Source organism: Pelophylax lessonae (genome assembly GCF_965119305.1).
Source record: "Pelophylax lessonae genome assembly, chromosome: 1".
NCBI lineage: Eukaryota > Metazoa > Chordata > Amphibia > Anura > Ranidae > Pelophylax > Pelophylax lessonae.
Window position 1 is genome coordinate 743,539,386 of NC_138768.1, and position 23,616 is coordinate 743,563,001.

At 42.7% G+C, this 23,616-nt stretch overlaps 1 protein-coding gene across 1 annotated transcript in view; it reads left to right on the forward strand.

The window, feature by feature from the left end:
* Positions 1-23,616, forward strand: part of FRYL (FRY like transcription coactivator) — a 555,404-nt gene that overhangs the window by 110,478 nt on the left and 421,310 nt on the right. The window contains exon 2 of the mRNA XM_082266339.1: positions 16,279-16,346. The gene's annotated coding sequence lies outside the window, so the exon portion shown is untranslated. The remainder of the gene's footprint in view (positions 1-16,278; positions 16,347-23,616) is intronic.

Sequence of the window (23,616 nt, forward strand, 5' to 3'; positions counted from 1 at the left end):
TTTTGCCAGCTTTTGCCAGCAAGATCCTTTGTTCTAGTTGCCGTATCTTTATACAACTGTGTGCATGTATCCTGATGGGTGAGGCATTTGGATGTGGGCAAATGCACTTGATCAGAACCTTGCATAGGTCGTATGGAGACATGTATCTATACCCCAAGACTGCTGTGTCTCAGACAGCTGCATATTAGTGTAAACTATGACATCACCAGTGTCTGTATTTTCCCACAGAGGGCATTACAGAAAGAACCAGAATCCCAGGGAGGAGTAAAAAGGAGTCATGCAATACAAAGACTCTTTGAAGAGTTCTAAAGATTAGGAAGGATTTGGTGTGATAAACTTGATGTGACCTTGCGCTTCATCCTCCAGTTTTTGCGTACTTACCTGCCGGTCTCCTGTATTCATTGGAAGTTTCCATCCTGGCATATTTATTCTTTCAGCACACCGAAATGTAGAACATTATTTTCTTTTGTTTTCTGGGAACGGCAGCTTTCATTTTTTTATTGTGTTGCTCTTGATTTTATCATTACTGTTCAGCTGTGCCTCGATAATTAGGAAGTTGAATCAATTGTGTATTAATTTGGTAAGTGTTTTTACAGGGAGTGCGTTTCCCATCCATGACTGGTTCTCCATTGTTCACCAGTAAGCGGAAGCCAGTTACTTGTTATAAGAACAGAACACAGATAAAGGGAGAGAGGCAGCTGTGTGGTGAAGGGGATTGGTATTGCCAACAAGAATGTCTGTGGGAAGAGGAGTGGGCAGATTCAGACGGTTATTACATGTCTGAGCATGACTCTGGACTGGCGGCTTCAAATCTCCGCTTTCAGTGTTCATGAGATCTTTTTTTTTTCTGATGGAAGATAATAAGCATGTTACATTTAGAACAAGTGAACAAGTCACAGCGTGAAATCCATATAGCCTGGGAATGATTGCAATTCCTTATTTATTAGTATTTTTTTTTTTTTTTTAAGAAAGCTTAAAAAAATATGGGAATGCATCATTTAACATACAAAAAGAAGCATGAGCATTGCTTTAACACTAAACAGCAGGCAGATATTAAACAGCTATGAATGCCATTATATGTTTCTTTTGAAAACCATTAAAGTCACACTAAACAATATCCTTCGTTTTCAAATACAACCCATGCAAACCCACTATTTAATAGCTCTGTAATCTATTTCTTATTAAATCTTTTCTTTCTTTGTTTTCTGCCTCATAGAGCTACACGATTCTGGATGAAATGAGAATCACATTTTTTTTGCGTAGAATAGGATCACGATTCTCTCACGATTCTTGGCATATCATCCTTTTTCACACTATACAACAAAAAAATGGGCTAACTTGACTGTTTTTTTATTTATTTATTTATTTCTTTTTTTAATTATTTTTTTTTTTTGAGTCAGCTGAGAAATGTTGTCCTTCCTCTGCCTCCGAAGCCGCGCCTGCTGCTGGATGCACACCCCTCTTATGAAGGCCTTTTGTGCACCCCACAGCACCCACGGGTCAGAGACAGAGGTCTCATTAAGTTGGATGAAGTCCTGCAGTTGTTTGGAAACATGCGTATGACACCTCGCATCCTGCAGCATGTGGGCATCACACCTCCAGATGTAAGAGCTACTACACTTCACTGCATCCTCTATTGTCAATTCCACAGGTGCATGATCAGACCATGTTATGTCATGGACAGCAGAGGAGGAGGCCTTGTCCAACAAGAATAAGTCAACAAAAAACATATCTATGCGAGAATACGAACAATGCCTTGGGGAGAAAAACGAATAGTCCCGCTCCAGAGAGTGGTGGCACCTCCATACATCAAATAACTTTTCTTCATGCATCACCCGCCCCAAGGGCTGTTGTCGGCTCCGGTGGGACGTAGAAGAGTCCAACCTGGGGTCGACAACAGCGTTAAAATCCCCACACAGTAAAAGATGACCATATTGAAGTGTTGATACTTGCTTGAGGATCCTGCGTATGAAACGGATTTGATGAGAGTTCGGAGCATATAAGTTCACCAAGGTAAGTGGCAGATCGTTAATGTCACAAGTCACCATTATGTATCTACCCTCAGGATCTAGAACCGTCTTATGGATTCGAACCGTCAGCGTGTCCCGGAAAGCCAGCATCACACCCCTCTTTTTTTCCACACAAGATGCAAAGATGATATGGGGGTAGTTTTTTTGTGACTACAGGATGGTAAAGAATCCGCTTGAAAATGGGTTTCTTGAACCGCTAATATGTCAGTTCTGCATGTCGGAGCTTCCTTCCAAAGGGATCTCCTCTTGGCCGGGTGGTTTAGGCCGTTGGCATTAACTGATAACAGCTTAATGGTCATCGCTCAGGAAAGAGAACGATAGAGAGCCGATGTCACCCATAAAAAAGTCAGCGTTGAGTTCCAAAAGGGTTGAGAAACATGAAGAAAAAAAACAAAAAGGAAAAAGAACCTTAAAAAGGCATAAAAAAAGAGCCGTCTCGGCAGCTCGAGAGCGATAGAACTTGCGAAAAGACTTTGAGAAGGGCTAGGTGAATGGATAACATTCAGAGGCCTGAGACACACATGTGGTGGTCAATTGCGGTTGGGGCTAGGATGTGAGGAAGAGGGCCTAAAAGGCCTTTTGCGGGAAGCCACATGCCATTCGCTGTCCAATGAGCGCAAGGGCGGAGAAGTCGCAGCTGCAGCCTGGTCAGTAGGGAGAATGTTCCATCTTCTCAGTAAAGAAAGCCCCTCATCCAGCGTCCTGACGGCCGTCGTAGAACCCCCTTGCGTCACCAAGAGTGTCGCAGTGTACCGCCATTTATGATGTATTTGGTGGTTGCGCAGGGCCTTGGTAATGGTAGATAAGTTGCTCCTTGATTGAAGTGTGTGTTTGGAGAGATCCGGCAGCAGTTGTACATTACTGTAGGGTTCTGGCAGAGCTCCGTGCTGTCTGGAAGCCAGCACGATTTTATCTTTGGTGGTGAAAAAATGAACCCTGAGCAATACATCCCGTGGCACATTGCCCTCCAGATAGGTGGGCTTAGGCAGACGATGGATCCTATCAATAAGGAGGTCCGAGTCAGACAGGGATGGCACCAGCAGCTTGAAGAGAGATGCGGCATGTTGTTGCAGCTGGATTCCGATATTCCTCTTAGCTTAATATTATTTTCGCCTGGAGCGATCCTCCAGGTCTGCTACTTTATTTTTTATTTTTCAGCCAGGAAATTTCGTCCGAGTGGTTGTTTAGCTTGTCTATAACCGAGTTAATGGTGTCAGCATGAGTATGTACTGAACGCTCCACTTGATCAGTCCTGGATCCCAAAGCCGAAATCTCTGCAGTGATGCGGTCAGTGTGCTGCTGCATATCTGCCTGCATGGATGCCCTCAGGGAGAATAACATATCCCTCATGGAGGCTTCTGATATAGGGTTCCCCCCCAAGGAAGTTGCTCCTGTTTGAGCACTGACAGGCAATGCCTGCATCGCTGGGAATGAGTGATGGGGAGATACTTCCATACCTGAGTCGCCCAGAAGTCCTGGTGGTGAGTCCCTCCTTTGCCTGTTTTTAGCTGGGCTCCTAGAGGATGGTGAAGGTGGCGAGGGTGATCCCGAGGACTGACCGCTGTCAGGGTTCCCAATAATCCTGCGCTGTGAAGGCGTTGGCGGGAGCAGAGGCAGCTTGGTGAGCGATTCGTCTCCCTGCTTGGAACCTTGTGCTTGTCCCGTCCCACCGGCGCCATTTTGGTCCATGCGCCTGGGAGATAAAGAAACCGGACAATTTAAGTTGTCCAATGTCCTTCTTTTTGCGGGTCATCCCGATGGTGTCAGCGGGCTGTCAGGCAGCGGTACTGCTAGTTTGCTAGTCGATAGGCGCCCTCGTTGCTTCTCGTGTCTCGGGTGGCTCACGGAGCTGGCTTACTAAGCAGCCATCTCCCGAGCTGGTAGCCACGCCCCCCTTTAAATTAATTGAAGTGTATTTTTCCCCTAAAAATTGCGCTTGAAAGACCGCTGCGCAAATACAGTGTGACATAAAATTTTGTAACAGCTGCCATTTTATTCTCTAGGGTCTCTAGGCTAAAAAAATATATATAATGTTTATATATAATGTTTGGGGAGGTCTAAACTCTGTGTGTATATGTGTGTATATATGTATGTACATGCACATAACAGCCCACCTGGTGTTTGCCAAAAGGCACCTGAAGGAGACTCGGACCATGAGAAACAAAATTCTCTGGTCTGATAAAACAAAGATTGAACTCTTTGGCCTGAATGGCAAGCGTCATATCAGGAGATCCCTACAGTGAAGCATGGTGGTGGTAGCATCATGCTGTGGGGATGTTTTTTAGCAGCCGGAACTGGGAGACCAGGAGGGAAAGATGAATGCATCAATGTGCAGAGACATCCTTGATGAAAACCTGTTTCAGAGCGCTCTGGACCTCAGACTGGGGGGGAAGGTTTATCTTCAAACAGGACAAGGACCCTAAGTGCACAGCCAAGATAACAAAGGAGTGGCTATGGGACAACTCTGTAAATGTCCTTCAATGGCCCAGACTTGAACCTGATTGAACATCTCTGGAGAGATCTGAAAATGGCTGTGCACTGATACTCCCCATCCAAGTTAATGGGGCTTGAGAGGTCCTTCAAAGAAGAATGGGAGAAACTGCCCAAAAATAGGTGTGCCAAGCTTGTAGCATTATACACAAAAAGACTCGAGGCTGTAATTGGTGCCAAAGGTGTTTCAACAAAGTATTGAGCAAAGGCTGTGAATACTTATGTACGTGTGATTTATTTTTATTTTTAATAAATCTGCAAATATTTCAAACAAATTATTTCACATTGTCATTATGTGATATTGTTTGTAGAATTTTGAGGAAAATAATTTATCTACTTTGGAATAAAGCTGTACCGTAACAAAATGTGGAAAAAGTGAAGGGCTGTCAATACTTTCCGGATGCACTGTATGTAAATGGATTATGAACGCGTTTTGCATTTACGCATGGGCCTGTTTGTTGTAGTTTTTTCTGTGTATCTACCAAGACAGGTGAGCAAGTTTGTGAATACCTTGTAATAAAATCATATGTTATGCAAAACAATGGGAACCTGCAGTCTGCATGTATGTCACAGTGCCGCATTGGCTGCTGCTGTCCCACCTGCTTTTTTTTTTGTCTTTGCAAAGCAGTTTTTGGCACAGTTTGCATCTGAATTTGGAAGCCAAGAAACGCTTAGCCATATTGTTTGTGATAACAGCCTCTCACTCCATATCTCTTGCCAATGGCGAGCTCGGGAATGAAAACATCAAGTATAATTCCACCATGGGAAGATTAACAGCTGCTCAGGCTTAGAGGTATAGAAATAGAATGAAAATGCAGAATTAAGCTTTTAATAGAATTAAAAGGGCTGGTCTCATTTTTCTGAGTCCTATCGGATCTAGCTGGGATCTATGCATGGGTTCAATGTTTGCACTGATAACATACACAACAGAGCATTTTATCAAAGATATATACTGTAGGTGGCAATAATTCTAAATGCTTCATAGTAGAGGTTGTCTTCTGTGGCTTCAAAGGTAATTTATGAAATATGGCTGATGGATACCAGCTTTTCACCGTCAACCCCCACAAATAATATTGGCCATCCTGCAGCCTACAGTTGTTGAGACTGTAAGTGCCGGTTCACACTAGTACGACTTGTCAGGCGACTTGGTCAGCCTGACAAGTCTTGCACCCTCGCGGTCCATTGTGTGGTACAGGAACGGTTCTAATAGGAGCGACACAAGTCGCTCCGACTTAGAAAAAGGGTCCTGTACTACTTCGGGGCGACCTGGAGCGACTTGCATAGACATTCATTTTATGAAGTCCGTGCAAGTCGCGCCGAAGTCGCGGTGCACGCGACTTCACAGGTCGCCCCCGAAGTCATGCGGCTTCAGTGTGAACCAGGACTAAGTTGAACTATGCCATGAAAGGGGGTGTCAAGATCATTTTTCACCTGTTTAAAGAAACAACTAAAATAAAGTTACCCATAGGTCAAGTATGTGAATTTGGCATTCACCATCATTTACTATGGTGCATCTTCTTGGTGAATGTGCTTTTTAATATACAATGTATGATTCACCACCAGTCAATACTTGGTTAGTGCAAAATTCACTGTTTCATAAATTTGCCTATATATATATATATATATATATATATATATATATATATATTATATATATATATATATATCTATAATTCAGATTTTCAGATTCCATCACTTTCTGTAGATCGTCTCTCAGCATTCACTTCCTGTAGGCCATCCCCCAGAAACCTTGACTTCCGTGTTGCATCACTGAAGAGGGCGTGAGGGGGTGTGTTCACCTCCCTCATTACAATACTACTACCTTACTCCCACTTCCTATACAACCTGATTGCACAATCTCCTTTAGATCTACCAACAGCTATGTAGTACAAGGGCCGGTCTGATTTGATACAAATTGAATGGATTGTTTAGGTGGGTCCTCCCTATTCCATAGTTCTTCTGTACAGAGATTGAACAATCAGATTGCATAGTGTAAGGCCATCTTTATACAAGTACATAGGAGGGAGTGGATGGAGACACTCAGTTGTCAGGCCCCATTCTCATCTCCACGTAGCAAAAACTCACATTCCCACATGCAGTTTTTTTTTTTTTTTGGGTGTTTTTTGGAGCGTTTTCACTCGTCGCGCAAAGGGCAGCGCATTAACTCCCATGTCTTTGTTCCTCGTATCTCCAGCAGGTCTCTCCCCCAGCCTTCAGTGGTTTGAGCCATTCACTGGCATCCCTTGGCACCATTACCCTGCCAATGGCGCTAATTTTTATGAACTTTAAAGCAGAGTTACAGTTATTTATGTGTTTATTGAAAGTCAGCAGCTACAAAAAGTATATCCAGGATCCAGCGATCAAGTCACGCAAACAATCGCTTCTCTCCTCTCTCTGGCTCCAGCATTTTAACTGTGGGCACAAGGTTGTTACAGCCTGTGACTTCACAGCCGCTTGGGCACTGCGCATGCGCGAGTCACGTTGCGCCTTCTTAATGGTCAGGCAATCTTCTGGGACCTGTGACGTGTCCCAGAAGATTGCAGGGAGGGAGGGGTAGAGGAGAACTTCAGTTTGGATCGCCTAGGTCCTCTAAACGGAAGTGGGTATCTGTCAAAACTAGGTACCTGCGTCCCCACCCCCCGCCTAACAAAAAAAAAAATGACGTGCCAAAAGTGGCATAGAAAAGGGGGGGGGGATTGCTTAAAGCAGGAACTTTCCCTTTTGGGTGAAGCTCCACTGGGTGAAGCTCCACTAAGTTTACCTTAACAGGTTCAGATCATTGTTGCCAATTAAGAGTCATCTCATCAATCGTCTTAATTAAGAATCTCTCTTTTAGTAGCCCATGATGTACGCCACTTTTTTGGGGTTGCTATTGTTTAAAGTGTATTATAAAGATAAAAACATATTAGCACAGGGATGGAAGTTCTGTGGTTTCACTGCATGTATGGCTGCATGCCAACATTACACATGACTGCATTTGGAAGTTTTAAAAATGTATGGTTTTTATCAGTTCATGACAGGTCTCCTTTTAAAGGAGAAAGGCTTTAAACCTTAAGATACTTGCAAAATACTGAGCCTCATTTATACATGTGTGTGAGAAAACAGATGTCTCATTCTACCATGTGTACTAGAACCAATCATCCATCAGATTACTCCTCTCATAGTCCCAGTGAAGTAAGGGACATTGCAACACCTACTTAAAATGGTCTAAATGTACAGTAGATATTAAAACTCTACACACCCCTGTTAAAATGTTAGGTTTCATTGATGTAAAAAATGACACAAAGATAAATAATTACAGAACTTTTTCCACCTTTTAATGTGACCTATAAACTGTACAACAAAGTTGAAAAATAAACTGAAATTTTAGGCGGAGGTAAGTAAAAATAAAAAACTAAAATAATATGGTTGCATAAGTGTGCACACCCTTAAACTAATACTTTGTTGAAGCACCTTTTGATTTTATTACAGCATTTTGGGTATGAGTCTATCAGCATGGCACATCTTGACTTGCCAACATTTGCCCACTCTTCTTTGCAAAAACACTCCAAATCTATCAGATTGCGAGGGCATCTCCTGTGCACAGCCCTCTCCAGATCACCCCACAGATTTTCAACCAGATTCAGGTCTGGGCTCTGGCTTGGTCATTCCAAAACTTTAATCTTCTTCTAGTGAAGCCATTCCTTTATTGTTTTGGATGTATGCTTTGGGTCGTTTTGATGCTGAAAGTTGAATTTCCTCTTCATGTTCAGCTTTCTAGCGGAAGCCTGAAGGTTTTGTGCCAGTATTGACTGGTATTTGGAACTGTTCATAATTCCCTCTACCTTGACTAATGCCCCTGTTCCTGCTGAAGAAAAACAGCCTCAAAGCATGATGCTGCCACCACCATGCTTCACAGTGGGTATGGTGTTCTTTTGGTGATGTGCAGTGTTGTTTTTGCGCCAAACATATCTTTTGGAAATATGGCCAAAAAGTTCAACCTTGGTTTCACCAGACCAGAACACATTTTCCCACATGCAGTTGGGAAACTTCAGATGTCTTTTTGCAAAATTTAGCTGGGCTTGGATGTTTTTCTTGGTAAGAAAAGGCTTCTGTCTTGCCACTGTACCTCAAAGCCCAATTATATGAAGAATACGGAAGATTGTTGTCACACGTACCACACAGCCAGTACTTGTCAGATATTCCTGCAGCTCCTTTAATGTTGCTGTAGGCCTCTTGGCTGCCTCCCTGACCTGTTTTCTTCTCATCTTTCATCAATTTTGGAGGGACGTCCAGTTCTTAGTAAAGTCACTGTTGTGCCATATTTTCTCCACTTGATGATGACTGTGTTGCAAGGTATAGCTAATGCCTTGAAATTCTTTTGGACCCTTCTCCTGACTGATACCTTTTAACAATAAGATCCCTCTGATGCTTTGGAAGCTCTCTGTTGACCATGGCTTTTGCTGTAGGATGTGACTAGGAAAATGTCAGGAAAGACCTACTAGAACAGCTGAACTTTATTTGGGGTTAATCAGAGGCACTTTAAATGATGGCAAATGTGTACTAAATCCTATTTTTAATATGAGTTTGAATGTAATTTCTTCATTCTGAACCCAGCTACATCCCCACTTATAAGAGGGTGTGCACACTTATGCAACCATATTATTTTATTTTTAACCCCCCCCCCCCAAAGATTTCACTTTGTTTTTAAATTGAGTTGTACAGTTTAAAGGTCCCATTAAAAAAGTGGAAAAAGTTCTAAAATTATTTCTTTGTCTCATTTTTTTACGTTACAGAAACCTGACATCTTAACAGGGGTGTGTAGACTTTTTATATCCACTGTATCTGTAGACATGACATGCTGATCTGACTGAGTTTAGCCACATCTGATGACTCTCTAATTTCTGTGCTCATTACCAGACGCCCCCTGGCAAGAGATGTCAATGGATGTTGATGATTGCTTCTATTGGAATTATTCCTATTGTTTCCCCCATTGCATAAGTAGGCAATCGTGGCCGAGAATCAGTTCAGTGTTGGTTCATGCTGATGATGCAATTGGGTAACATTTAATGCCATGATGACTGATAACTTCCATAATGTGCGATTATAGACTGGTCTTGCCTTTTTTAAAATGCATTACTTTTATAGTATAAGATCACCATAATATAAAAAGATGGTAAATAAAATGCACCGTCACAAAAACTGCAATCCTATTGTGAATTAGTCTTGTGAATATGGACATTTTTAAAGGATATCATTTCTCTTACGTCCTCTGACAGTCGCAGCCCGTTCAGATGTTCTTCACTATTGGGTAATGTGCCCTCTCTGCAGGAGCAATAGTGAAGAACATCTGAACGCGCTGCGACTGTCAGAGGACGTAAGAGAAAAGAATTTTACGGTAAGTTCTTACAGAAATTGTATTTTTATAAGCTTTGACGTGCGACACAAAAGTCACGTGATAAGTCAAAAGACTTTTAATTCAAAAGGTGCCATCTTAATAGCTGCAACTTAGTTTCTGCGCTACTCTTCCCCGCGAGATGAGTGGCATAGACTACAATGTTGAAATCACAAAAACGCAAGGAAGCTATTTCTTTGGCAGTGACTTGAAAGTTCAATAATGTGTCCCACTCTGTATTATGATTTGCCAAAGTGGCATTGAAGTCACATCAAGTAGCAAACCATTTGCAATTCAGAATCGCACTGGAAGTTGCAGCAATTTGTTCTTTGCTTTAAAGTGGAACTAAACCCTTGGAGCCACTCCAGCCTCTCTGATCTGCAGTTGCCGTGGCACTACGCATGTGATCAGTTAGAACACCAGCCGTTTGATGATTATTTTGCAGGATTTATATCATGCCAACAGTTTGCGCAGTACTTTACAATAAAAAGTTAGACAGTACAGTTACAATAAAATATAAGAAGGTTAGGAGGGCTCTGCTCAGAAGGTTGAGAATTTGCATAAGCACTGTAACAGTTATTAAAAAGCTGGCCATGCATAGGTCAAAATTTGGCCAGTTCAGCAAGGACCGGATGAATTTCAGTCCATGTAAGGCAACCCTGATTGTACAGAAAGTGATCTATCGGATAAATGTTGCTCGATCAGCGCAACAGGCTATCGCCAGCAGCACTGATCAGTATATTCCAATGGCGGGAAAGTCTCTCTGGTGTCAGAATACAATAGCTCCGCAGAATTGATTTTCCCCAATCACATTGAATGTGTGGATGGAGGAACAGGGTCAGCTCTTGTAGGTTGAATGAAAAACACTGATCCATCTATGTCCTGCTTTAAGGCATGCCTTGAACTGTTTTGGGAAACCTTGAAAATGAGGTGTCTAGTTCTGCTTTAAGAGCTCTCACACTGAGGTGCTTTTCAAGCGTTTTGGAGCTAAATAAAGACCCTGAAAAGCTCCTGAAAATCTATTCCCATTGAAATCAATAAATGCTTTCTCACTGGGGAGGTGCGCTGGCAAGGCGGTGAAAAAAAATCCTGCAAACAGCATCTTTGGAGCATGTTTAGAGCGCTAAAACAAAGCACCTCAGAAACACCCCTCTCCATTGAAATGAATAGGAAGCGCCTCAAAAGCGCCCGCAAATCGCTTCAAAAATGCCTCAAAATGGTTATTGAAGCAGTTTTTGAGTCACCTGTCTATAAAAAAGACTCATCGCTAACGTCTGAAAATCGCAGCAAAAGCGATAAGAGTTCTATGGGCGCCTCAGTGTGAAAGAGCTCCTAATATATATAGTATGCTGTAGAGGTTGGATTTAGGTTTTAAGTTGGTGAAGAAGTTAGATACGTTTTATGCTGTTCTGCTTTGTTTCTGAATGGCAGTGGGCCTGCAGGAATCGCTGTATTTTATGATAATTTGCAGGGCCAGGCTGCTGGCAATCATTAAATGAAGTGGAAACTGGTGAACGACATAAAAAGATATCCTCAAAAGCAATTATTTCTCTGAGTTTCTCAGTCAGATATTTCCTCACTCTTTGTGCCAGCCGTCTTATCAGAGTCTGCCAGAGATAATGTTGAGAAGGGCAGACAGAAGGCAGGAAGCTGTACCCCTCCCCAGACTATCCAGAAACAATGCAGAAATCTGCATATTGATTGCAGAGTGTGTAGCTTTTAGGGTCACACTCACCAGCCTGGAAGTCTATAGTGACCAGGGGTGATCAGAGAACTAGATGGTTGGGCATGTCAGTGGTGAAGCGTGTAATGACATTGGTGGTAGGTCATTGCTGCTGATGGAGACCCATGAGTATAGTTTGGTACAGGAGTGTAAAGGAATGCATTGCCACTTATCCTAAAATATGCCATGTCTTTGGATTTGTGTTGGAAACCGTGTAAATGTGTCAACCCTTTTCTTGCTTAATTATTTTCCTGAATCTCTATGTAACACCATGCACATTACAGAGATAAATTTATATTCTCCTCCAAAGAAGGCTAGTTTTCCTGCCTGGGACCCCTGCTTGTATTAAATTGTTACTAAACCCACAACCGTAAAATCAGTCTGTTTATGCATTAAAGCATGCTTGATATACTCACTGTGGAACCTAAGGGGTTAATCCTCCGTATCGTCTAAAAAGGCTGTTGGATCCGTTTTTTTCTGATCCTCCCTTTTGAACACTGTCCACCAACCATCTCCTGATAAAGACCGCCTTTGGAGTCACTTTGCACATGCTCAGTTTGGTGTGTATTGCTAGAGAATATTTTTTCTTTTCTTGGAAGAGTGCATGTGATCAGCACAGGGCCAATCAGCACTGTTGACAAAGGGTCAGGGGTCTCACAGCCTCAAAGGGCAGTCAGAGGAGAATGAAAACTCCTCCTACAAGCTTTAACTAGACACTGATAGAAGTAACAGGTCTGCTATATACTGCTGATGAGAAAAGGTATTTAGCAGTTTATATTTACTAAAATCAGGGCTTTTTTTTCTCAAAGAATAGGTGCAGGAAGTCTACCTTTTCTGAGTCACCTCTTTTCTCCACCCCCTACCCACCTCCGAGGAATGTTCCTTGGTTCCACCCCTTGCCCATCTCCCAGTACTGCCCTTTATGGAGAATATAGAACAAAGTATAACTTTTTTTTGTGGAGTGAATTTGTTAATAAGAACAAGAAAAGCAGTAAAATAGATCCCCTGCAGACAGCAACAATAATAGACCCTACATCAACAATAGACCCCCCCCCCCCAAAAAAAAAAAAAAAAAAATGGACCACCCGCAACAAAAAATCCCCCAGAACAACAATAGACCCCCAGCAACTATAGACCCCCAGCAGCAACAATAAATCTCCCCACAGCCAGCATCAACAGACCCCTCTCTCAACAGTAGAACTCTCCCAGCATCAATTGACCCCCCCAGCAACATAAGACCCACCCCACCAATAGATCCTCCACCAATATCAATAGACTTCCAAAGCAACAATAGACGACCCCCCCCCCCCATGCAAAAATGGGCCTCCTCCAGCTACAATAGACAACCCAGCAGCAAGCACCAGTAGACCCTTCAGCACACCCCAGCACCTCTTGCATACATACATTCAGTACTGGAGGAGCCGGAACTGCGTTCCCCCGCGTTCCTGCTGAAAAAAAGCCCTGACTAAAATAATTACATTTCTATGTTCTGTGTACTGTGGGAGACCAGGTATAGTGAATGCAGGGTTCTGGGTTTAATAACACTTAGGGGTGCACTGATCCGATTTTTCTAGTCCCGATACCTGGCATTGTGTATCTGCCGATACCGATCCGGAACTACACACATACACAATATGCATGCGGCTGCAGTACAGAGCAAAGCCACTGCTTCATGTGTATGGCTCCTCCATTCACAGGCAGAGTGCATCTGATATCACTCCGCCTGTGAGCCGGACCTATACAGGAAGTAGCGGCTCCCATCCCATACTACCATCATACTACTACTACAGCAAGTAAGGGACGGCTGAGCCAGGACTCAGCAAAACCGGATCGCCCCGTGGATCGGTTAATTTTACCGATCACCCGATCCAGCTATTTTGGCAGTATCGGCGCTGATATCGGATCCTAATATCGGATCGGTGCATCCCTAGTAACACTTTAAAGCTGGAAGAAGTTCTTACTGAATACACTTTTTCTAAACTCATCCTCGTTCCAAACATACACACAAAACCCTCAAGAGGACCCTCAGCTGCTACTGGTCATCAAGGCACATATAGTTGGTGATTTAATACCAATGAAAATCCTTGGCCAGGCATGTCCGGGTGCCTTTTTTGGGGGAATAATTTAATCTGTTAAAAACATATTAAGCCCAAAAGCAAACAAACAATTTTTTTATAGTACCTTGCCAGTTCTTAGATGTGACAGCTGTGTTAGTATACTTTTTTAGGCTTTCTTTCTTTTATTGCTATCTGGTGTTTCGGCCATTGTTTTTCAACAGAAAAGCTTACTTGCAGTTACAGAGATGAGACAAACCATTTACCACTGACAGTTGTACTTAAAATGATCAGCTTTTATTTATATATGTAATACTGTTCTCCCAAAAAGAAAAAAAAAACACTTTGCTATAACTGATTGTAAAGTATTAGTTGAAGTTCAGCTTCAATTTGTTACTATATTTAAATCTGCTAGTACAAAGCTATTTTCAAAAATGTGGGTAGTTGTGTAAAATCTATATAAAAACAGAATGCAATGATTTGCATATCTTATACACCCATATTTTATTCACAAGAGAAAATCGAAAATATATACAGTATCTCACAAAAGTGAGTAAAACTCTCATTTTTGTAAATATTTTCTTTTAACTTTTCATGTGACAACACTGAAGAAATGACACTTTGTTACAATATAAAGTAGTGAGTGTACAGCTTGTATAACAGTGTAAAATTGCTGTCGCCTCAAAATAACTCAACACACAGCCATTAATGTCTAAACTGCTGCCAACAAAAGTGAGTACGCCCCTAAGTGGAAATGTCCAAATTGGGCCCAAAGTGTCAATATTTTGTGTGGCCACCATTATTTTCCAGCACAGCCTTAACCCTCTTGGTCATGGAGTTCACCAGAGCATCACAGGTTGCCACTGGAGTCCTCTTCCACTCCTCCATGATGACATCATGGAGCTGATGGATAATAGAGAGGATGCCCCACAGAGGCTTAATAGGATTTAGGTTTGGAGACATGCTTAGCCAGTCCATCACCTTTACCCTCAGCTTCTTTAGCAAGGCAGTGGTCATCTTGGAGGTGTGTTTGGGGTCGTTAGCCTGTTGGAATACTGCACTGCAGCCCAATCTCCAAAGGGACAGATCATGCTCTGCTTCAGTATGTCACAGTACATGCCTCAATGAACTGTAGCTCCCCAGTGCCCGCAGCACTCATGCAGCCTCAGACCATGACACTCCCACCCCCCTGCTTGACTGTAAGCAAGACACACTTGTCTTTGTACTCCTCACCTGGTTGCCACACACGCTTGACACCATCTGAACCAAATAAGATTATTTTTGATCTCATCAGACCACAGGACATGGTTCCAGTAATCCATGTCCTTTGTCTGCTTGTCTTCAGCAAACTGTGGGCTTTCTTGTTCATTATCTTTAGAAGATGCTTCCTTCTGGGATGACAGCCATGCAGACCAATTTGATGCAGTGTGCGGCGTATGGTCTGAGCACTGACAGGCTGACCCCCCACCCCTTCAACCTCTGCAGCAATGCTGACAGCACTCGTACATCTATTTCCCAAAGACAACCTCTGGATATGACTCTGAGCACGTGCACTCAACCTCTTTGGTTGACCATGGCAGAGGCCTGTTCTGAATGGAACCTGTCCTGGTTAACCGCTGTATGGTCTTGGCCACCATGCTGCAGCTCAGTTTCAGGGTCTTGGCAATCTTCCTAGCCTAGGCAAACTTTATGTAGAGCAACAATTCTTTTTTTTTTTTTTCAGATCCTCAGAGAGTTCTTTGCCATGAGGTGCCATGTTGAGCTTCCAGTGACTAGTATGAGAGAGTGAGAGTGATGACAACAAGTTTAATAGACCTGCTGCCCATTCACACCTGAGACCTTGTAACACTGAGTCCCATGACATTGGGAGGGAAAATGGCTAATTGGGCCCAATTGGACATTTTCACTTAGGGGTGTACTCACTTTTGTTGCCAGCGTGTGTTGAGTTATTTTGAGGGGACAGCACATTTACACTGTTATACAAGCTGTACACTCACTACTTTACATTGTAGCAAAGTGTCATTTCTTCAGATACTGTATTTTCTTAGGACTCTATTCACACCTGGGCGTTCCCGAATCGCGAGCGGTTCTGTCCACGATTTCAAAATCATGGCAAACTGCGATACACGTTTGCGATGTTATTACTTTTAATGGCATCCCAATCGTTCAGCTAATCACAACCCGTGATGCTGTCGCCAAAAAGAAGCAGCTGCTCCTTTTTGAGTGACAAGCTTTGCAGGTTGCAATTTTGCCGCGATTTCAGCACGAGTTATCGCGCAACAACAGCGCCAAAATGGCAATATTAGAAGTAATGGTATCACAAACGCGTCCCATGTTTTGCCGCGATTCTGGAATCCTGGGCAGAATCGCCTGCGTTCTTGGAATGCTCAGGTGTGAATGGAGCCTAAATTGAGAAAATGTACCATCTTAAATTGGTTGTAAAAAAACACTGTAGGACAACAGCATAATGTGCTAGTATGCTAAATAGTTATCTTAGAATGAAGCCTCCCCTTATTTTTTGTGTGCCGACAATGATTTTGTTGTAGTGTAGGATGAACAAGTTTTTAATGTGTACATGACTTTGAATTTACTTTCTTTCTTTTGCAGTTTGGGCGAGTCTGATTAATGTTGGATATTAGGCACTGAAGTGGACCATCTCCAACGGATGTCTTGTGGTTAGTAAATTTTCTTTTAGATGTACTGCAGTATATTGTGTATGGTTGCTTTGTCAGGAGGCGTTTGGATTTAAAGAGGTTGTAGTGCTACAAAAAAACAAAAGCAAAAAAAAAAAACCTGTTCCTTTAAAGCATGTTAAACCGCATAGTGGTTGTGTCCCTTTCTATTTTTTAATATACCTGGTTGATTAATGTGCTGACCACGGTGGTCGTGGCTGCCAATCCATGATACTGTGGTCAGTTTACGTGCCTCCATCATTCTGCTGCACTCCTTCTTCCCTTTACCTCTCCCATCCTGCCTGTCAGCTCGGGAGTGAGTGTGTGAGCCATCTGCTTTGCCCAACCCAACCCCCCCCCCCCCCCCCCCCCTTCCGCCTGACGTTATTTTGTCTGGCAGTAAAGTTCCAATTTTTGCCAGCCCCTCTGTAAGAATGTATTATAGTGTGTGTGTGTGTTTTTTTATTCTGCAGCTAAATTTACTTTTTTTTATCATCGTCAATGTGCAGTAAAGTGACCACCCGGCTGATGTCAGAGGGGAATCTCTGCCCCTCCCACTGTAGTCCTTGGATCAGGGGACGAGAGCGGTGGTCGGTCATGTGACCGCACATCAGTGGTTTGAAAAAAGGTATTTAGCTGCAGAATTTAAAAAAGACGACACACTGAAATCCGCATAACGGACTTTACCACCACCATCACTGATCCTCTAGTCCAGCCTTTCTTAACCTGTTTACCACAGAGGAAACCTTGGAATTATTTTAGACTTTCAAGAGACTTCTTCTAATACCAATTCATTGGCGGTCACTGGAAACAGTGCCCTTCATGGCTAGTTGAAAGAATGTTCCCTATTACAGTGTTAGCCAGACTGCTTGCATACAGGTAAGAAATATCATTAGTGTCATGCCGCTTGCGTTAGCCCTAGAACTATGCAGGCAACAGCCAATCAGCCACTTCTTAACCGCTTAAAGAGGTTGTAAACTCCGTTTTTTTTTTTTTTTTTTTACACCCTGCAAGAGAAAGACATAATGAGCTAGTATGCATCGCATACTAGCTCATTATGCAATACTTACCTTAGAACGAGCCCCCGCTGTGCCGCTCACTCACCTCTATGACTGCAGAGGCGATCAAATACCACCAAAAGAAAGTTCTATTTGTGGGGTGAAAAAAGGACATCAATTTTATTTGAGTACAGTTTTGCAAGACTGCGCTATTGCAGTGCAGTATTGTAAAAAACTGGCTGGTCAGTAAGGGGGGTAAACCTTTCAGAGCTGAAGTGATTAACCCCTTGCATCCTCCAGAGGAACCCTAGTGTTCCTTGCCACCCTGATTGGGAATGCTTGCTTATTATCTGTACAGTGATTAAGTGATCTGTATCTGGGTGCCCTGGGCAGTTACATGGAGGCATGTTGGCTCCAATTCTGGTACCCTTCCAAATTTCAGATTGGTTTAGTTAGCAGACCAGAAACCCCACTGAACATGATTAGGCCTCATTCTAAGCTTAGGCTAAAATGCATCTATCATTAGGGAATGTGGCTATGGAGGTGTAAGAGCAGAAGAGGGCTTAAGTTGTGTTAATGGAAATCTGGCAGCAGAGAAACATGAAGGCTAAATGTTTGTTATGAACAACGCTCCCATTATTCCGGTCTTCCAGTGCATGCGGGGCCCAAACGTCTTTTTTTTTTTTTTTTCACTTCAATACTTTGTGCTTTACACTGGCAAACATTGTAGTTTTATGAACACAATGCAAACGCATTCCTCTGTGTAACCGTATAGTTTGTGTTACTTATGTGATACTATGGTTATATCCCTCGACAGTTGCTGTCATTTTCTTCCTGGCTAGTTCCAGGCTTTCGGCCTTCTTATTGGCCTGTGGTGGAATGGTATCACCCTGCACCTATGCCAAGGAACCCTCCTGTGAGAACTCTTTGTAGTGGCTCATCAACAAAGTTATACATATTTTTTTTTTTTTTTTAAGAATATAGAAGAGCTGCGCTAAATTGAAGTTGCGTGATGGTAAATCAGACAATATGCTACAGTGTGAGCAAATAATGATATAGGCTAGTAATAATATCTATAATAATGTCACACAATAGAGAATGAAATATAAGTCCATGAAATAGGGTATGAGTCCCAAAACGGCAACAGTAAAGCAGACAGGGAGTGTTAGGTGTAGAAAGGAATCCACCACCGAATCAATGTGCCTTCATCCACGCCGTGTGCTGCATGCAAAAGGCTCACACAAGGCTTACCAGAACTCAATTGAGTGTAGGCATAATATCATGGGTAAACATCAGCAAGTCCACGCGGGAGACTGGCATCTCATATCAGGTAGTCCCGTGATCACTGTAGTTAGCAGGGGGCCACACTACACGCCAACACCATAGGAGCACTGCACGCCAACACCATAAAAGCTCAAACTCGTCCTCAATCCAATCCTCACAAAGGGTATGTAAGAAAGGGGGAGCAACAATGGTGTAGTATGCACAAACAGTTTTATTCAAAAATAGGTTAAAACACTCACATGTAAGTTGAATTCAAAAGCGCTGTACACGGATCGTTTCAGAGAACGCTGCCGTCCGACTTCCGGGTTCCTCGTGGTGACGTCGGCATGCCTTCCCGACATGTTTCGTCACAAATGACGTCTTCCTGGGGATTCCTTTCTACACCTAACACTCCCTGTCTGCTTTACTGTTGCTGTTTTGGGACTCATACCCTATTTCATGGACTTATATTTCATTCTCTATTGTGTGACATTATTATAGATATTATTACTAGCCTATATCATTATTTGCTCACACTGTAGCTTATTGTCTGATTTACCATCACGCAATTTCAATTTAGCGCAGCTCTTCTATATTCTTATGCTATTTAGTGATTTCCACTACTGCTGCAGCTTTATTACACTTTGGGCTTAGCGCGGTTATTTTATTTACTTGATATATATTTTTTTTTTTTTAACAATAAAAATATGAAAGAGCAAGCTTATTAAAAAATAGGGTGTGTATATGCTCACTGAACTGTACGTTCACTTTAAGACTGGTTTAGAGTTACTGTTTAGTTATTGCTGGTCAATGTGGGATTCATAATGTGGAGTCAATGTAGCATTATGTTCTCGTACAAAGGTTATCACAGAGTTTCCTGATTCTCTGTCACAGATGGTCAGGCTATGTTCAGAGAGCCTAATTAGGTGCTTTTCCATCCTAATAGATTTTTGGAACTAGTCTGTACTTTATAATTTTCCATGGGGGTGCTCTCTGTCGTGGAACACTGATTATGCATATTCATCTAAACTTAAAAAGCAGCTTTTGTAGTTCCATCAGACCATGTCCCTTTCCTCATATTCAGCATTTTTCCCCCCTGTGAACATTTTGCTGTTTCAGCTTCGGTACCAGTGAATGGGCAGGCTCATCAAACACGTTCAGGCCGGAGCTACTGAAATGGACGCTGATCCGCTGAAGCTATCAAAATCTGTTTACTAGCTGACGTCAGAGATAAGATCTTATTAGACTTTCAGAAAATAGAAGATGACTAATTGGAAAAGTGTGAATTAAAGCTGTTAACGTTAAAAAGAAGGTTTTTTTTTTTCCTTCTTTCCCTGGGTTCGGCTTCCCTCACCTAACTATATAATAAAAAGCCCAGTCTGATCCTTAATTGCTTTAACGCATTGAGTTAAATTCTTCTTTAATTTTATTATATTAGCCATGGGGATAACTGCAGTACAATATTCTAAGCATTATTAAGTATCCTGGGCACCCATTGACTTCAGTCATGGTTTCATAGTGTTCCTTTTCCTTGGGGGAAAGCTTTAAAGGTTAATTTCAAATTTTTGAACATGTTACATCTGTATATAGGGTGTAAAATGTTCAGTAGCCTCCCCCTGTGCTGGAGAAGACCCCCCCCCCCCCCCCGGAGGTACGGGCAGACCGCAATACTGAGAGTCTGCGAGAACCTGGCATTGCACCCATGATCTGCTGATTGCAAGTGTAATGGCCTGCAGGCTCCTAAGAAAAAAAATCTAAATAAACGCACTTTTTTTTATTTTTAACCTGCAAACAATATGCATTTTTTTCCCCCATTGACTCTTTAACAAATTGTTCAAGCAATCCAAGATCTGCATGGCTAGATAAGGTTATCATCTCATTACTTTGAACTGCCTTATGCCTCGTACACACAATTCGATAATCGTACGAAAAAAATCGCTTTCGGATTGATTGCACAATAATCTGATCATTAGTGTAGATCACGACATTTCTTCCAACAAAATCCAAAGGCACAAACACGAAAACCTTTGTGTACGATAATGCGAACGACAATCGTTTAATCAGTACAGTATGCGTTCGCTAAAAATCGATAGACAAAGACAAATGATCAGAAACACGAAAATAACCCAGAAAAAGCCTGGCTGCCATTGTTTTTGTTTTGCACTTTCAGATACGTAGCTAGGCAACCAGGAAGCTTTAACAGAATCGTCTGAAAAAAATCATATGTTTAGTACGCATTGTTGAATTCGATACTAGTATCGAGCAACAAAATGCGAACGAGAAATCGTCCGCTTATCTGATCATGTGTACGAGGCATCAGTGTCCGAAAGGAATACTCCAGGGAAAGTGCAGCCTCCACAACACTCCAAATGAATTTGCTTCATTGTCCTCCATTGCTAAGGGCAATCCTCAGAGCTCAGTTGTTATTATAGAAAAAGTGACAGATTGAATCTTTTTAAAGGAACTTGTTCTACCGGATACTGGTGATATTTTGGTCTAGAGACATTTTATTCTTGACGTTTAAAGTCAACATTGAAAGCTGGTCAAATTTTCTTCAGCAGCCAGTTAACCTACTTTATTTAGGGTTTTCGGAGGAAAGTGGATTCGTTCAGAAATCTGTTGTGTTTAGGGAGTAAACCAGAGCACCCAAAGGAAATGCGTGCAAACCCCATGAGAATATATCCACTGAGAACTAAACCTAGGACCCTGAGGCCCCTTTCACACGGACGTTCTGATCGGGTCTGCCTGTCTGTTTTTCATGTGGACCCGATCAGAACCTCCGTTCTTTTGTATGGAGGGGCGTTGTTTAAAATGACATATGTCCATTTACACCTGCCTACATTCAATCAATCCACTCCGCCAAAAAGAGATGGATGGGGATCCATGCTCCTTCTGTCCATCGGATTGGAGGGCAGTCGGGTGTAAATGGACAGGCGATCTGTATATATCTGACCGACCAATGGTGTCTTCCCTGCATAAGCGGAGTGGACACAGACCTGTCATCCACCTGTTCAGCAGGGATCAGCAGACAGATCCCCTGCTGAGCAAACTGATTGCAGCCCTAGTCCACCCCATGTGAAAGGAGCCTTAGAAAAGAGTGCTAACACTTTTAGCCAGTGTGAAAGTTGGTGTGGCTACAGAGGCCACAGGGAACAGCACTAGACATACACATTTGCAGTCTTTTATGATCATCACAGGCAGGGCTGCTGATAAGGCAGTACAGCCAGCCCTCCTGTGCTGTACCCGGGTATCATCAGTCCAAAAGGGGGACCCAGGCACCTGCTGAGCAAGAGGGCCGGCTGTACTGTCTTATTGCAGCCACCGCTCCTCTTCTGCCTCCCCCTGCAGTGCTGCCAGCTTCTCTTCCTCTTTCTCCCTCCAGCTGCACTGCAGGGGGTTTGGTCATATCACATACTTCAGTTTGTGAATGAGCAGGAAGCCTCAGAGTGTTTCCTAATTATGAATCTGTGCTGTTAAAGCTGTAGTATACTCCTTTATTTGACTTTTGCCTAAAGTTAAGCCTATAATAAGGCTTACCTGTAGGTACAATTAATATCTCCTAAACCTGCACGGTTTAGGAGATATTCAACCTTTATGCAGCTGCTGACGTCAGCAGCTCAAGCGCTCTGAAGGTCCGGCGGACGTGACGTCATCGTGGCTCCGGCCACTCGCAGCGCCGGAGCCGCCGAACCCGGAAGAGACGCCGAGGGAACATGACGGCGCCCTCAGCATTCTCCAGACGACCGTGTCAGGGCTTCTTTCTAAGGTAAGTATTTCATAATGAGCTAGTATGAGATTACAAGCGTTTTTGGCCTCATAGACTTAAGTAGAAATGCCTGACTTGTGGGTTTAATTATATCAGTTTCTGGTTTTATCCCCCTAAACAATACTCAAATACTTAAAACCCTTAAACTCCGTAAGCAAGCCTGGCATAACCTGCCACTTTTCCTAATTGGTAAAATGTATGTTAAAAATGAAATTTCTCCCCTTATTTTTATACATTTTCAGAAACTCATCGGTTTGGATCCCTGAGACTATTTTCCAGGCAATTGCCCGGGTAGTTTCAGATTTACTTTTGGGGTGGAATGGGGTACTATTGATGTTTGAGGAGCTTAAACGCAACGTACCAGCTCCTTAAGTCGCACCCTTTTCGCTACTTTCAGTTTTGGTACGCTTTTTCTGCCCAATTTGGGTCCTCCAATATAGATGTGCGGGTTGGTGACATGGAATCCTTGCTTAGAGACCAAGGCCTCCCTTAAGCCCTGTCTGTTGTTTTAAAAACAATTATTCATAGATAAGGTTCTGGCCTCCCTGTTGTGCTACCTAGTTGTCAGACTTCCCGCAGCTTGATAGTGATGACCGGGATGATGTGTGGAACTCTAACTTTTCTAGACTAGTGTCAGCACAGGATCACCTGATACAATTTAAATTTCTCCATAGAATTTATTCTACTCCAGCCAAACTTGCGAGAATCTTTCCAGTGCATCCCTTAAACTTTTGGAACTGTACTGCCCCTGGGGCAGTTTTTCTGCACATTTTCTGGCATTGCACACCTATCCAGCAGTTTTGGGTGGAGTTTATGGACTGTGTTAAGTCGGTCACGACGATTACCATCAGACCTTCCATAGCAGTCTGTTTGTTGGGACTGGTGGCCCCACTGGCACCCAAAAAGCGGATCCATGCGCTACTTTCCCTGCTGTTCTATTATGCACATAAAATAATCATTTTGACATGGAAGAAACAGGTGGCCCCTACTATTATGGACTGGAAGACGTTAATAAATATCTTCTCACTGTACAAAATTGCATATCTTAATAGAGGGGTACCAACTAGGGATTAAACAATTATCGCTTTTTCAGGGCTGATAACTATTTTATTTTTTTTGGTCACCCTTCAAGCTGATAGCGGATATTAGGTGCCGATATTATGTGCATTTAAAGTTTTGAAAAATCAACACAATTTTCGACACAAATCTGGTACTGAATACGTTAAAATTTTTAACAATAAGGGCT